The following is a 16887-nucleotide window of genomic DNA, read 5'->3' on the forward strand; positions in this document are numbered from 1 at the left end:
AAGATATTAGTTGTTTAGACACGGTGTTTAATTCATCTGGTTTTTATAAAGTTGAAAATGGTAATTCTGTAATTAATTAGAGAGAGGCATATTGTTTTAGGTGAATCAAACCTCAATCTGTAAATCTCAACCAATACAGGCTTAACTTAAATGGAAACATTTTAAATTCCTTTTAATATTTGCTGATAAAGGTGGTAATTTTTCCCTAACAGGCAACCTTTTGCACATGAAAATATTACTCCAATAACAATTCAGGATTTCTGTTCAAGCACCAATGATTTATTTAAACAAATTTCCATACATAAGAATACTAATGTGTAAAATGAGTTATAAAGAGGAGGAAGTAAGGCTTGGTGCTTTATCTGGAAGTCAGTTTTTGTACTTGCTATAAAGCTTAGTCAGACAAAATCTATGAAATTAATTTTTGAAGTCCCTGTCTTTGATCACAGATTTCAAAAGAAAATTTCAAAAGAAATTTTATTCTTTTCTTTCATCCCATCTAATAGAAAGTACTTCAACTTAATGGCCAAATAGTAACTATTTTACACTTTTTATATGACTAGTGATGTAGAATGTTGAATACTAAGAATATTTTTGAAAATATTCTTATCAAAATATGCTATATTTTGTTCAAAGCCCAAGGAATTCGGGAAATCTGGGGAAAAGAAAAATAATATCCTGTAGCAAATTTGAACCTTCCACAACCATGACTAATTCTATGGAGTTATACATCAGAATATTATCCCTAGATTACTTGAATTCCTCTAAACATCAATTATCTGGTACTAAAATATTATCTTAAAATATTGTCCATCATGCATATTTTCACACACATGGATAGGAAACTAGTATAATTTCTACTTAAAACACACATTTGTAGCATCACAGCTAAGACTATGGCTTAACACCTGTGTTGCATCCAAGAATTTCTTGGTAGTCTACTTTTTTTTCTTGATTATAAGCAAGTGACTAGTGGGCTACTGAATTCTGATCAAGTTTGAAATTCAGGCAGAACATCGGCCAAACATTTCTTTTTGAAGGTACCTATTCCCAAAAGACAAACTTGGACACAAACGTCTCTAGTGGTTTGCTAGGTTTACATGCTACCTACAACTTGATTAAATTTCTATAGAAAAACAAAAGCAAAGCAGAAGGGGAGATTCTGTCATTATTGTGTTGCAGGAAAGACTACTTGCCCTCTGCAAGTATTCTTAGAACTGTAAGATTTCATCTTCAATGGAAAATTAGAATTGGATCAAAGACAACCTAGAAAAAATAAAGAGAAAATAAAAAAAACCTTGAGTGATCATGCAGCTGTAAGAATTAAAGCATAGCTGAGCTTAAATAAGATCTCAAACCCTATATCTTCAAACACTCATGTGTTAAACCAGATCAGAAAAGTGTCTAATGGGATTAAACCTATATCTTGTCTCAAAGCCCCTTGCTTTGTGGTGAACTTAGGGCTTTGAGGTTATAACGATGTATAATATCAACAACATAAACATTCTCATTTTGATATAAAAATAGCTGTAGAAGATGTGATATTTGCTTCCAGCTATAAGGTTCCTTTATAGTCACAGTGAGCACGAATCTTTCATCTCACCCTTTGGTTTTCATTTTATGTTTTTATGGCAGCATTGCCTAGGGCTTCAGTGTGTAATGTTTTATTCTTTGATTATTTTACTTTACCTTGCCTTCTTTACTAATTGCGACTTTTGAATCACAGTGCCCATAGTCTAGGGGTGTTCAGAAAAGAGATAGAATTCATCGTAAGGATGCACAGGCTGCAAAAGTACATCCAATATTTTCTTCATCCCAGTTTGTCCCTCATCATTCTCCTGATATCTGCTGTCCTTCCTAGGCTGAACTCATGAAAATGGGGCCCTTGCATGAAACTGGTTAGAAAGTAACAATAAAGTTTTCTTGTACCTTCACCGTTAGTAGTACATCTTTGCAATGATAAGAATAATAACTATCTTAATACGATTCTTTGCTTAACCATCAAGCCTGAGGTAAGATATTCTTAGTAATGTAGATGGTCATTACTTTGTTCATTAAATAAATACCAAATGTGGAGAAACAAATTATAAATACAACTAATTCCAGACTGACCAAGAAAAGCTTTTAGATACAAATCGCAATTAGGTAGAAAAAGTAGTCTGTGAAAGAGCAGTCAATGGACCATGGTTCATAAATGACTCAGAGGTGTAAAACTCTTCACACAGGTATAGTGATCACTAATGACCTCTTTGCAATGATAATTACTGCAAATCCATACTTATTTCATGTTTGGCAGTAGGACCAACTGATTTATCTACTGCTCATGTCACTGCTGAGCAGCTGAAGAAGTAGGCTGTTCATTTGTTCTGCTATAGACTACAGATGTAGAATGTGTCTGCCCTTCCTGGATAACAGGAAATTGCTGAGCATTGGTTCTGCATTCATTTCATCTCCTTTTGTGTGAGGTAAAACCCTTTACATTGCCATTTATTTTAAGATTATTTTCTTCTTTTCCACCAGCTGTTCCTATTTTCATAGAATCATAGAAGAGATCAGGTCAAAACTGACGCCCTAGTGTCCCTTGCAATGAACAGGGACACCTTTATCTAGATCAGGTTCCCCAGAGTTCCATCAAACCTGATCTTGAATGTTTCCAGGGACTGCTTATCTTCCACCTCTCTGGAAAACCTGTTCCAGTTTCTCATCAGCCTCATAATGAAAAATTTCTTCTTTATATACAGTTCTAAGCTCCCTCCTTTTGGTTTAAACTCACTGCATGTTGTCCTATCACTACAAGGCCCATTAAAAATGTGTCCCTGTCTTCTTCCAAGTTTATTTTAAATATTGGAAGGATTTTCTGACTGTGAAGGACAAAAGTGGAAGATTGGTGGTACAGGACTCATATAGGTAGTGTTACTGCATCATAAAAATATGCTTATTGAGCTAATTTGATTTAGCTCAGATATCTCACAATTCATACTATCAGTTTGTATTTGAGGATGAATCTCCTTAGATTCTATATTTGAAGATATAAATCAAAGAGTCTTCACAATAAAGATAAGCCCATAAGTTGGAGTGCTTTATAAATGTTGATAAATAAAAGTCCATCTATGAGCCTGTAACCTTTCAAGCAGTGCCTTGATTATACATATGTTTCTGAGTATCACTAAGCCTTATCAAGGTCAATTATCGCCTTTCGTTTTAAAGTTTTAAATTATACCCTCCTCTCAAAACGATGTTTTTGTCTGATCGTTGTATCAAAAACTCCATCTCACTGTGTTCCCTTCCCCAGCTCCACTGCTAAATGGCAGCTTAGGTTTCCACTCTCAAAAAACATTAACTAAAATTATGTTATAAAAAAGATCCTCCATTTGCTGACTATGCATGGAAGAAGCTCTGAAATCTTGATTTAAAAGGTCAATTGCTCTTTACATACTACTTTTGCAAAGTTCATAAACAATCCTATAATCATATCCAAGCAACTGTGTGAAGAGCACTGCAAAGGGTCTGAGTTCAAACACTCAAAAATAAGGGAAAAAAAGATGGATGAGGTTATAAGTGTAATCTCAGTTTAGCAGGAATTCAAGTGTGATAGGAACATGAGTCAAACAGAGTTCTGAGGATTTTTCTGCAATTTTCATCAAAGTGAGCATGCCTAAAGCACCAAATATCTTTGAACCACAGGAGCTATGTTTTCTTAGAAGTGAAGTAAAATCAAGGAGCATTTGTAAAAATGGAGAAAACTTGGCAACAAAAAGGTGAAACTATAAACAGGTTATCCTCCTTCACTGTGTCCTTGGAAGGCTCATCCTTCCCTTCAGGTTCAGCAATCTTTCATCAGGTTTCAACAAACCTGTATGTAGTCCTCTCTCTATCCCTAGGAAATATACCTTTCTTCTCATTGCCTCTGATCCCTGACTGTGTCTTTTCCCAGACCTCTGAAGAGAGGGAAAGAGATGCCAACAAAGTGAACTACAAAATGATGGGCAAAACTTGTGCCATCTGTCACTACCTGCCCTAAGGACATATCCACACTACTGCCTTTACATACTCTAGCTCAGCCTTGCCAGGTCCCTGGGAAGTATTTATCTGGTCTAATAAATTCAGAGTACACAAGTAAAGTTATTAAAAATAGATTAAAAATCTTCTAAATGGTTGGAAAATAATTCTGTGTGCAAAAGTGAGATGTGATTATGCAGTAAGCAGTGAGGTCTCTGTTGATTCAGTACTCCTGCCTGTCATCCTGAGAAGGGAGCTTGCTACAGTACAAATATATAAAATTATAAAATGGGGGGAGTTTTCTGATTAGTCTAGCTGCATAATTATAGGACACAACTGCACATCTGGCAGCAGGTTATCCCCAGTGAGTCAGTAAGTTTTTCATCCTATTTTCTGTGTTCCCAGCTCCATGCCAATGTCATCAATAATGCACTTCATAGGTAAGGTTAGGGAAGAAGCGAGATGTGGCAACATCATAACATCAGTTAAGAATACCATGACACACTCTTTTCTGTGGAAAAGAAGATTTAGGGAAGAAATAATGAGAATCAATTAAGTTTGAAGAAAGCAAGTAGAATATAGGCAAACATGGAAATTATGTCACTGAGGAAGTATCATGTTCTTGTTTCTGTGCTGATGAGACAAGGTGCCTATTGAGCCTGTTGGTGTGAAGACATAGTAAGCTTGGAGCTGTGTGCCATGTGAATGCTCTAATGCTGCTTTGACCTTCTGAAATAGGAAACAAGAGACAGATTTTAGCATTAGAGTTTCCCATTATAACTACAACAGCAGATATCTTTGAATGATTACACAGCTACCATGTCACCAGTCTGTAGATATGACATATCCAATCTCACACAAAAAATCACTTCTGCCCCTAGACCAGTATGGACCAATATGAGATCCTCTCCAATTTTGTGCATTGCAACCATGACAATTTATATCTTGAAATTTGCAACCCACAACTGATCACCTGTATCAAGTGGGGGTATGTGGTCTCACCAGTGGGATGCAATGATGTGCACCCAGACTTACCATGATAAATAACCATGGGGGGACATTATGTCTCATCCATCAGAGAACCTGTGGCTGATAGAAGCAAGAGCAATCCAAAAGCCATCCAAATACTTCAAATTATTTGGGCATCCAACACCACTAAATTAGCAGCTGCATCTTCTCTCCAAGTGCTTTCCTTGGTTCTTGCTGCCTCCCTAGTCCTCTCCAGAGCCTGTGACCACCACGAAGTTTCATTTATGCACAAGCAATAAATGCACTGAGAGACAGGATGTAAAGCTTGTGTGGGGGTTGTTTGTGCATAAAGGAAAATAGACTTGGCTTGAGGACACCTTTTTTTTTCACATACAGTGTTTGCCCCAGAGAGGTTTATGACCTTCTCATTGTGCATGATAGGAAGGTTTCTGATCCTAAAACAAGAGCCATCTTTGGGAGCAGCCTGGTGGAGTAGCACACATAGAGTGGCTGATTTATTTTTTTTTCTTGTTCCATTATTTTTGTCACATGCTTTATTGCACATAAGTTATGTCACTGCGGGTATTCCATCTGTTCCCTTCCATGCACAGCAATACAGCTGTAGACAGATATGTCAGTTTTAAACAGAAGCATGTCCTACTGAACTGTTATTCTAACCTGTAATCAAAATTTTTGAGTTGTGGCCGAAGTGCAAGACATTCCAAAGTAAACTAGGGCTTCTAAGGTTCAAACAACCCTAATTAATAAATTGTTTCTCAGTAAGAACTTTGTACCCTTTTCATCCTTAGTGGCAATGTGGTTCTCTGTGTCTTTTTAACTGCCTTTTCCAGTTAATAGACTGTATTTCACCTTGTGACATGAAAATAAAATAAATCTTGTTTTACCTAGTTTTTCAGCCAAGGTACCTGTTTCTCCCCCACAATGCAAAATTTACTCATCTGACCAGAAAAATGGAGTCAATAGGATCCTACCTCATATTAGTCAAAATCCCATTTACCACTCGTACAGTCTGGAAGTATTTTTGTGCTGAGCCAATGCTTTTAAACTATCTCTCCACTGAGCTGATTGTCTCTCCTTCCTGCAAGATGTCTACATCCACTGGTCAGATAACTCCTTTCACAAAATGTAGGAAAACCATTGTAGCTCTGCCAGCTTTACAGCTTAGTTAAATATATTTCTTTAACCTCTCATAAAGGTTTAGACACTGCAAGACCCTCTAAGTAGGATCATTAACCTGTGAGTTTACTATTAAAAGGAAAAACTAATTAGAGAGACTTGTCCATTATTAGAGGAAAGGTAATTTTCCAGCAAAGCTGTCTTCCAGAACAAATGTTCCTGTGATAATTTTGTGTGTGTTGCAGAAACAGCACAGCCTTTACTCTGCACTGCTATCTACAATCAAAGGTTCTGAATCCTCATCTTGCACTAATGCCTTAGTAAACAACAAGGTGTTCTTAAGAGGTACGGCCTTTTGAGCACACCCCTTGTCGAGGATGCAGTCAGGAAGTGTGTTGAATGCAAATGATGTAGAATTCTGGAGCTGTATCAAAGAAATAGGTTAGAGATGCATCAATGGAATTATAGATGGAGGGTTTTTTATCAGGTGTGCTTTCACTCCTCATATTTTTTGTGAAGTCTATTCTATTCCACAGATTTCTCCACTGAAAAGCTCTTGTCTCAAGGTGTGAAGGATTATGGAGTAAAAAATGGAGCCATGAGATAGCCTTTTGCCTCTATCCTTTGCTTTCTTTCTGGATGTAGCAACAGATTATTTAGATCTTTCACACTACATCCAATTGTCAGTGAAGATGATAGAAAAAATGCTGGAATTTCCAAGGGTAAACTCAGAAATATTGCAGAACTAAGCAAACAAGTAATGACTGCCCCTGATTGGTCACACCATGGTGATCTCTGATTTGAATAACCAGAGAGCCAGCAGAGACATCCTACTATAAAGCAGGACCAATCATTCTATTCTGTCATATCTATTGCTGTACTAATACCTGTCATTTTTATTGCAGACAATCTACCAAGCTTATCAATGTCCAAAATTCTCTAAACATCTCAGCAAATATATTTTGGAGCTAAAGTAACCTATGTTCAAATTATTCTTTTCCCATTTTCAGAAGTCGCTTTTGTACTGAAAAAATCCTTTACTCTGTCTTGTCTAGGTCATGTATCTTCCATGAAAACTGTGTCTGTAGTCCAGCTGAGACATTATGGTTATTGAGCAGGGAGAAAATAATGGTCATTTCACAACAGCCATGGCTGGAAGACCAGCAGTTCTGTGGAGCACTGAATCTTATAATGACTCTTCTAAACAACTAGTGAAGAACTCATAGCTATTGATCCAAGCATGACATACATCATGCTAATGGAATCTCCCCTCCAAAAAGTTTCTACCTGGACCAACACGTACTAAGGGCAGACTTTGCACACTGCTCCAGAAGCAGCATAATGATTAAAGCAATCAGTCTTCATCTTTCAGAGTTTAGCAGTACCTACCATAAGATAGAAACACAATTGGAGCTTCTCCAGCTGGCAGCAGAGTCAGTTTGACGTGAGGATAAGGCAGACATTGCCACATTCATCTGCCCTGTCTTTGAACTACAACCAAGACTAGATATATGAGATGGTTGAAACCACAATTTTGAAAAATACAACAAAAGTAACAAATTAACAGAATGCTACGTTAATAACATTTATCAGTAGACTTGAAACTACCTAAAACTCTCTCAGCCCTCCCATACCATGACCATATTAATCTCATTATCCTGTCTATTTCTGAAAATGTCAGGAAAGAATATGCTTTTTTTTTTGGTGTGTTTTGATGTATTATATGAATGGGACACAGAAAGTATGTATTTAAGCCCTAATCCTTTTCAAACCCCCATGCTGGCTATTTTACAAGGATTTACAACCCTCTGGCTGATTTGATTCTCACCAGTTGGCTTCCCTCTCAAGCATCAGTTTAACTGCCACTTCTTTGCCACCTTGCTTGGGATTAGGGCATTCAGGTCCCAGTGGTGCTTCAATAGTTGGCTGTCTATGTATGCCAGGGAGAGAGCACTGCAAAGTAGAAAACAGCTCCATCAGAGGGTCTTAAACAATGCATATTAATTAACTGCAAATTGCAATGGTTTGGGGTGGGGTTTTTTTGTTTGTTTGGGTGTTTTTGTTTGTTGGTTTGGTTGGTTGAGAGGTTTTTTTGGCAGGAGGCTGTCTGCTGTTCTTGATTTTTCTTGGGAGCAAGGGCTTAATGCAAAAGAACAATCATTTGTTCTCTTCCACACAGATCTCCTATTCACATGAAGGCAGTAATAGCATATCTAACAAAATAATTTTTCAGAGGGATGAGAAATATTCAGTTTCATCGCTCAATTACAAAAATACCACTTGCAGTTAATATTCCAGTAGCGTTGCTGTAGAACACGAATCAACATGGGAAAGTAGGTTCCATCTGACTGGACATCATTACACAGCTTACAACAATAATGCTTTAGCTGGATGTCTGCTGCCCCGAGCATACGAAAACTTCCCATGTAACCATCTAATTAACAGTCCTCAATTTACAAGAGTATCACTTGAATGAAATTTCAAGTTTCTGCTCTTCGTATTATATTGCTGAAGTTAACGTTAACACTTCAAGCATGGCACAGTTTGGCTGTTTTGAGAGGTGTCTTTATCTAGTATGAGCCATAATAGAACCATGTAGTTGAATGGAATTGTTATTTTACACTGGTGAAAGATCTGTGTCCTTGAGCACCTGGTCTATTTGAATTTTACCTCTTGCATATGAGGTCTGCCTTTGAATATTAATGTTGCTTTTCTGACTAACAAGTGAAACATTGAAATATCTTAGAGTAACTAAAGTTTCCTGTGTATTTTTCTTTTCCTGGGGGGATCATGCAGTCCTTGCAGATGTTATTATTTCTAAAGCTTCTGAGGAAAATAGAGTAAGTTAATAATTCATTGCTGTCACTTAGAAACATGGAGAAAATTATTGTGATAAGATTTTCCTTGAAAAGAAGGAACCTTTTCACAGTAGGAGAATATTTCTGACATTGAAATAGTGTGCAAAAAAGAGGAATACATTTAATTATTAAAAAATATTTAAATATTAAAACAGATATTAAATTTAAATGGGTAAAGAGTATGATATGGATTTTTTTAAAAAAAAGAAAGATCTTTTTAGTAATTGTAGAGTATTTTCAGCATGTTTAGAGATAAATTGTTCTAAACCAATTGTATTTTATAAGAGCTTTGAAAAGTCGTCTTAGACTTCAATGAGAGCAGAAAAGAACATAAATGGCCTTTCCTAACAATTTCTTGACCAAGTGTTTCTGGAACACTTATCCTGGTATTTCTTCTGAGTAATATTCCTAGTTCTTTCTTTGCACAAGATGAAACACATTTGAGGGTAAAATATTTGAGTAGCAAGACAGAATACCAATTAGTAAAGTGATATTACATTTTCAATATGCACCAACATTTACTTGTGCATACCAGTAAAAATGCAGAATAATTTAAATATCAGCTTGTTGTATAATTTCTCTAGCTAATAGATTACTGATCTGAACTTCTGTTACATTTCAAGTTGGGCTCTGTTTTGGTTTATTACTTTAGAAATTTAATTTTTAGCATCTTTCAATCATCCTTGACATTGGTGTTATTAATGGAATCTTTAAACAAACTATGTCCATAAGTCTTGGGTTGAATAAAGTCATTAATGTAAAGCATCAGTTCAACTAATAATGACCAGTAGATTCGTACAAAGAAAAAAGCACTCCTAAAGACTCTTCCAATTCTGACATATCAGTATTTTCCAGACTTTACTGCACAGAAACACTGCAGAGATCATATTTATTTTCTGTGCTTAGAAAAGAAGCTACATTTGTTAGCAAAAAAAAACCTTCCAGTGTCATCCACATGAAATTATATTTACATACATTGACAACATTTGCAGCAGTGAGAGCTGTGTATTTTCATGCCCAAATGTTCCTGTGCAACAAACAGTAAGGACAAAATGAGAGGCCTGGCTGTGGCTCCTTTGAAAGAAACTGCCCTAAGACACTTTGCACAGATTAGCTTAAATAGAGCTGGAAGTAGTTTATGGTACATTAATAATAAGGCTTAGCATATTCCGATGACATAAGATATCACACACAGGAATTGCACCATTATAAATGTTTGAAAACATGAAGTGAAGAAAATCCAAATAATTTTGTGCTTTGCCAAGGGATTGTGTCAAATATAGGCTTTTTTTCTAATTAACAATATTAAAATAAAAACTACTCTTTCTAGGGTGATATTATTAAAAATGTATATAAAGTCGATTTTCTTCTGTTTGTCTAAGTGGCTTTGCTATAGCAATAACTCACATCCATTTTCTTTAAGCGTTAGAAGTTTGTGCATGTATTATGAAGGGGCAAGAAGAAGCAAATGGGAATGAAATAGCCCAAAGACATTCATAGAGAAATAAAGGTTTCAGCTATTTACAAATACTTGTTCTGATTCCTTGTAGTCTACATTAAAGGAAAGTGACAGATCCCAAACCCAAACTAATGTCAAATGACAGATTGCTCAGATCAGAACACTATGAGGCGCCACAGGCTAAATGAGTCAGTGCAGCTTCTCTCCATTTGCATCTTTAAAATTCTTTTTTCCAACATGCAGACAAACCAATTTCATATTCCTGATTTTCAATCCAAATGAAAAATGCAGGGCATCATTTTCCAACCACCAATAACTTTCTTTTTAATTCCAGTTAGTAGATGTTAAAGTTTGCAAAGGTTTTAACTCAAAGTTATGCATCCCTGATTGCTGCAGTTGTATCTCTAATGTGTTATAAAAATTTATTTTGGTTTGAAAGTCAAAAGATAATACCAAAAGAATGATTGAAAACAGAGGAAGATACTAGTACCTATACCCTAACCAAACTACCTATTGCTAGTTATTCCTCCCCACCAAAAATGGCCACATATCTGACTTCTCATTTTTCTTATTCTGTAATCGTTATTTAAAGAATATAAAGCTCCAAGTATAATGTGCCTAACATTAATTTCTGTGAAGATCCAGACTGTATCCCTGTCTGTGCAACAAGTCCTCAGTAAAATCCTGAGTTGTTGTGTAGCAATTCTAATGTTTGCTGCCTGAACTTCTCATCTGCTTTAGCATCCAGAAACAATTTCTACCACAGCATCAGGACATGTGCTTGTGAGAATCTGCTATGAATCATGGAACAGAATGAATATTAGAGTTTTCATTTCTCATTATCTTAATCTTGATGGAAGTCTCTGCTCACTGATTTAGCATGTGATATGAAGAAAAAAATGCACATCCTGCCCCAGTGGGTCAAGGTAAAACTGTCCCTGGTGATAAAGAAGGCTGAAAATTTCCAGCATCAATTTCCAACATCCAGTAGTATGTACTCCACCAGCTGTAAATAATAGCTGAGGATTTCTATGGTGGGTGATACCAGATATTAATGAATAAATATTTTTTCAGTAAGACAGTGGAACAGTCAAAGTATCTACACTACTAGTACATTTCATTTATACTTAAGAATTAATCAAAGGAAAAATTATATGGCAGGGAGAGTAGATGTCCTTTTTTTATACCAAAGCAATGATGTCTGTATTTCTCATTATTTACTCTTTTCCCTCAGCATAAGACCAAAGTTTGTGGTCAGTCTCAAAAGTTTTCTGTAAACAGAGCAGCATGAAGGAAAAAAAAAAATCTGCTACATTTGAATCAAAATACTGTAAAAATCGCCATGCAAAACTTCTCATACAAGCAACTCTTACATATCCTATCCAACTCAGTCCCATTCTCTAAATCACATAAAACCTAAAGGAAGCTGAACTTTGTCAGTCCCATTTGTGGGGACCTCACACTCTGTTCACCTCCATCAGCATTTTTCCCGCGTCCCTGTCCATCATCAGTGATTAAGAGAAGGAATTTCAGTCTGCCAAATAAAGGACGTCCAACCACCATCTGTAAGAAAAGATCCAGCATTTCTTATGAGCCTGATTTCCATCCATCAGCTTCTTAGCAGAAACTTGGTCTCAGAGAACACCTTTCTATTCACATCAACATCACAAACAACTTGGAATTCCATCCTTCCAGAAAAAGCAGCACAACCTTTATCAAGAACTTACCCTCCCTTCATTGCTGAAAGAAGAGCAAAATTGACAAAATTACTGCTCTGAGCAAGCTAGTGCATTTTTGTTTAAACAAATGTACTAAGCATGCTTCCCAATCTAAAGTGTTACTGGTGAATATAAACTTTAATAGACTGCAATATTTTTACATTGCAGGAAATAATCATTTGAAAAATATTATCTGAAAACTATATTTACTAAGTTTTTTGCAGCATTCCAGTGTTAATCTAAGTGCAATCCTGAAGACTTAGTGTGGAAAATTTACATTCTTATTCGTGTTTCCATGACTTTGTAGCAGTTCTCAAACTAGTTTAATGGATTATGCTGTGATTCACAGAACTGACATTATGAAAATGCTATTCATATATATGTCCAAACTTGCTGATATTCTGGACAAACAAACCACAGGTGCTGTAAGCTGAACATCCAACAACTTTGCTATTTGTGATACAATCAGACTGGAAAATTATAATATGCAGAGATATAAGATACACTTTGAAATCACATTCAATTTCAATTTAACTCTTTAAATTATTAACTTGTTGGGGGATTTCAGTTTCATGGGCAGTGAAGCTTGTGGCTAATTGATTTCTATGTCTGTGCTTTAAGCATTTACATCCTCTCACAGGTCTTCTGTCACATTAGTCAGCTCAGTCTAATGGCTATTTCTGCATGAGCAGGTAGCATGGATCAATAGGAGAAGCAAAAAGTTGATGCTATGCACACTATCCACTGTCCAAAGCTTCTCTTTGGAATAGCTCCAGCTCCATTCCACAGATGGATTCCTCTTTTCATCTGAAAAGCAATTCACTCCTCAAGCATCCCTTCTAGTTTAGTATCAACCAAAGTTCAGGTGTTCAGACTGCTTCATTTCACAAACCAAGCCCACAGCAAGTGGGGACACAACAAGGAAATTAATTTGCATGTTTTGCAGCAGCTGGGATTTTGTTCCACAAATTATGTCAGTTCATGAAATGTACTTATATCTGGGGAATTAAAATAAGATTTGAGGTGAAATTCAGTTGCAGGTTGACACCAAAATGTGGAGATCTACAATATGAATTAGACATCTGCACTTTTTTACCTTTAATAGAGGTTCAACTGACTGCTGACAAGATCCATGAATTAACATTTAAAATAGAAATGCATCTCATGTGCAATTTTAATTTTACAAACAGCCTCTAGAACAAAATGTTTCCTTCCCTCCCTGGTCATCATGTCGATCCTTCCAAATGTCAGCTTAATTAGAATTAATCTTTCTGAATACTGATGATCAGAATTGTCCTTATTATATTTCCTCAGCACTTCATGTATTAATACTTCCATAAAGAGAGGCAGGTTGCTGTCTGGTGTAATCTAGGGTTGCATTTGACTTTACTGCATGGTCCTCGTAGTTCAGAATCACAACTACTGCTTTTCTGTGAATCTGGTGTTCAGTTGCTGAGTCAAAGAAGTGTTTATTTAATCAAAATTTTAACAGCCTTTTTGTATCTTGGTAATTTTGAAAAAATAATATCATAGTATAAAAATTAATTTCTCTTTTTTTAAAAAAGTCTTTTCTTCAACCAGTTTCTTAACAATCCTCAATTTTTGTATTAAAAATGTATAACTAGTCATGTGAATTTCAGCATGAAAATCATGCTTGAAACCCATGGAAGACTAAATCTGCACTTATTTTCTCTAGAAAATAATTCTTCTTATTAAATATTATAATAATTTAATCTCATTCAGTGTACTTAAATTAACCCATGTTCAATTTTATCTCAAGTCCATTTGCTGTTGTATCTTGATTAGTCTTTCCTAATAATTACCAATATCTTTGTTGTAGTTGATCTCAAGACAACATGCTTTTTTGAATCAAGACATCAATTCTCATCTCTTTTTCTTCATGTTATTAGACAAATGAAAACTCTTTTCTACAGACACACTGATTTTGTGCCACTGTTTTTCAGAAACCCTCTATGGACAACATCTATATGCTATGTGATTACAATGATTTTTCTTATACCTAAATACAATAATCTCCAGACTCTCACCTCAATCCCTCAACCGTCCTTCCTCTACTTGTTCATCTATCATCATCTTTCTCTCAGTTTCTACTTAGTTAATAATTTAGGGTTGCTTCTTTTCCTGAACTATCCTTAATTCTACCCCAGCCCCATTCTCCTCTCTTTGCTTCCCTTCTATTTACGAAGTAAAAAAACTTTTTGCTATGATACTTTTTTTTCTTAAAATATGTAGACATTCTACTCAGGTGGTCTCTCTGTGACTGAGAGATATTGGCAGGGAAGTAAGAGAAGTCTATGTTCCTGCTGTGTGCAGCAAGTATTATAGGAATAAATAAAGCATTTCAGTTTCCATCATAACCAGACCTCTGGCTTTTTTCCCAAACATACACAAAAAAAGAGGACAGATGAGTGCTAGGCACCTTAAGGAAAATATTACTTTCTGAGCCAAATAATTCAGCAGTAAATGTGTTTGTGATTCCTTTGATTGAGTGATTAGTCTTCCCTCATGGCTAACAGGAGCTTTTAACTACATAGAAATGTAATAGATAATATCCATAAGATTCATTAGATAATCTTCTATATGCATCTAATTTTCTTTTCCTGCAAGGTCAGAATTTCAAAATTGTTCTATATTGGGAGTTAAATGGTTTATAACCTTCTGTAATTTGCAAATATTAAAGGAATATCCTTTCATTTATTCTGATCCTGTCAGTATATTTATGGGAACTATCACTGTTCTGTAAAGACTATTGCCATACAAATGATGTCATCAGAGCATTGAAAACGGAGCATGTCGATGGGATATTTTTTTAAAATTACACCAAATGAAGTAAACTTGCATCCCTGTCAGTTTCTAAAGCAGTGTGTTTCTTCAAAAGTGTGACATATCATAAAGTTTCAAGCCTTCTTATTTGTTGGGAAAAAATCCAAATCCTCAAAACACTAACCCAGAGTCATTTGCTTAATACAATAATGTTTTCTATAAAATTACCTTTAGACAAATCATGTGACTCAAATACAGGTATATGTTTTATTTAGAGCAGGATGGGAAATACACCCTCAGGTTGTACTGAGGAACTGTAGAGTTGATATGTCCTTCCTCTGCCCCATTCACTTTTAAAGCTATTATTTTCTTCTGTCTGCTGAAAGCAGTGAGTGGTTTCACATCTGAAGTGAACAGAAGCACATTTTTCACTGGAATGAAATTCTGTTCTCTCCACCATAATGTTTATAAACCTTGGATAATAAACCACCATTTCTCACAGAGTCAGAAAATAGGGGATATTACTCTTTTTCTTGAAGAGAAAGAAAGGAAGAAAGGAAAGGAAGGAAAGAAAGGAAAGAAAGAAAGAAAGAAAGAAAGAAAGAAAGAAAGAAAGAAAGAAAGAAAGAAAGAAAGAAAGAAAGAAAGAAAGAAAGAAAGAAAGAAAGAAAGAAAGAAAGAAAGAAAGAAAGAAAGAAAGAAAGAAAGAAAGAAAGAAAGAAAGAAAGAAAGAAAGAAAGAAAGAAAGAAAGAAAGAAAGAAAGAAAGAAAGAAAGAAAGAAAGAAAGAAAGAAAGAAAGAAAGAAAGAAAGAAAGAAAGAAAGAAAGAAAGAAAGAAGAAAGAAAGAGAAATAACCCAGCCCAGTCCTATCAAAAGTGCCATACTCCTGATTAAATACTTCTCAAAAGTAAAACAACATTGTACCCTCCATGATTTCTGATCACAGACTCCACAGAGGATTGCCCACAGAAGGAGTATCAGTCTATGCTGTATCGGCCATAAAGTCCTCTCTGGACTGGTATATCTAAAAATCCAACTATCCCTGGGGAAGAGCCACTCACCTACTTATTTAGATTCTCCCACACATAGGTCTTACCTTAGTTTTCAAATATAGGAGCAGGAAGCACCCCATGTCCTCCTCCACTTCCATGGGATACCTGAAAGAATTTGCTGAGGATTTTCTGCTTCCAGTGTCCACGCCTCCCAGCCTACATCTCCCAAGACCTTTGAGAGAGTCATAACCACTACCTAACCTGGGAAAGGATACACAACACCTTCAAGAAGGCCTTGGCTTAAATGTCATCTAAGAGTTGTCGTATTTCTTTTCTCTGTCAGGAAAAGAGGAATGATTATTTACTGCTCTTCCAGGGCTGCAACTCTTAAGATAGAATAAATTCATGGTCTATGTCATTTTAGAAGAGAAAAAAGCTGATAATTTACACACTGCATCATGAACTTTATGATTAATATTGTGCAAGCAAAAACAAAATTTGAAACTCCTAAATGTGAGCAGCTGAACATTTCTAGTGAATATGCTTTAGTGGGGTTACTTACCAAGAGGTATAGTGGAGCTGCAATTAGAGACCCAGAGAAAAAAAAAAAAAAGCCCATCTACCAAAAGCAAAAATTTTTAAGGTCTCTTTGCTACACTGTGCTGTGGTGCCATAAATCATGTTTTGACCAGATATAATTAATTTTATAAGGTTTTTTTTCTTGTCTTCTTTTGAATTTTGCTTCTCATTCTTCTCAGATCTGATTTCTAAGGTCATTTTTTTTCTAGATGGAATAGCCTGTGCTTGATATTGAAATGTGCTTTGACAATAATATAGTGGTGAAACTTTGAAGACAAATTATGAAGGATTACCTTTTTTACTCTTCTACAAAAGTTTCATTATAATTCACCCCTAATAAGTGTCAAAGGATACTAATCCACCAATGCTTCCGTGAAAAATTTGAATTAAG

The 16887-nt window shown here is 35.7% G+C and overlaps 1 protein-coding gene across 6 annotated transcripts in view; it reads left to right on the top strand.

Annotated features, from left to right (window-relative positions):
* Positions 1-16887, top strand: part of CNTN5 (contactin 5) — a 605427-nt gene that overhangs the window by 522897 nt on the left and 65643 nt on the right. The gene's annotated exons all lie outside the window — the stretch shown is intronic.

This window comes from Prinia subflava, chromosome 3 (genome assembly GCF_021018805.1).
Source record: "Prinia subflava isolate CZ2003 ecotype Zambia chromosome 3, Cam_Psub_1.2, whole genome shotgun sequence".
NCBI lineage: Eukaryota > Metazoa > Chordata > Aves > Passeriformes > Cisticolidae > Prinia > Prinia subflava.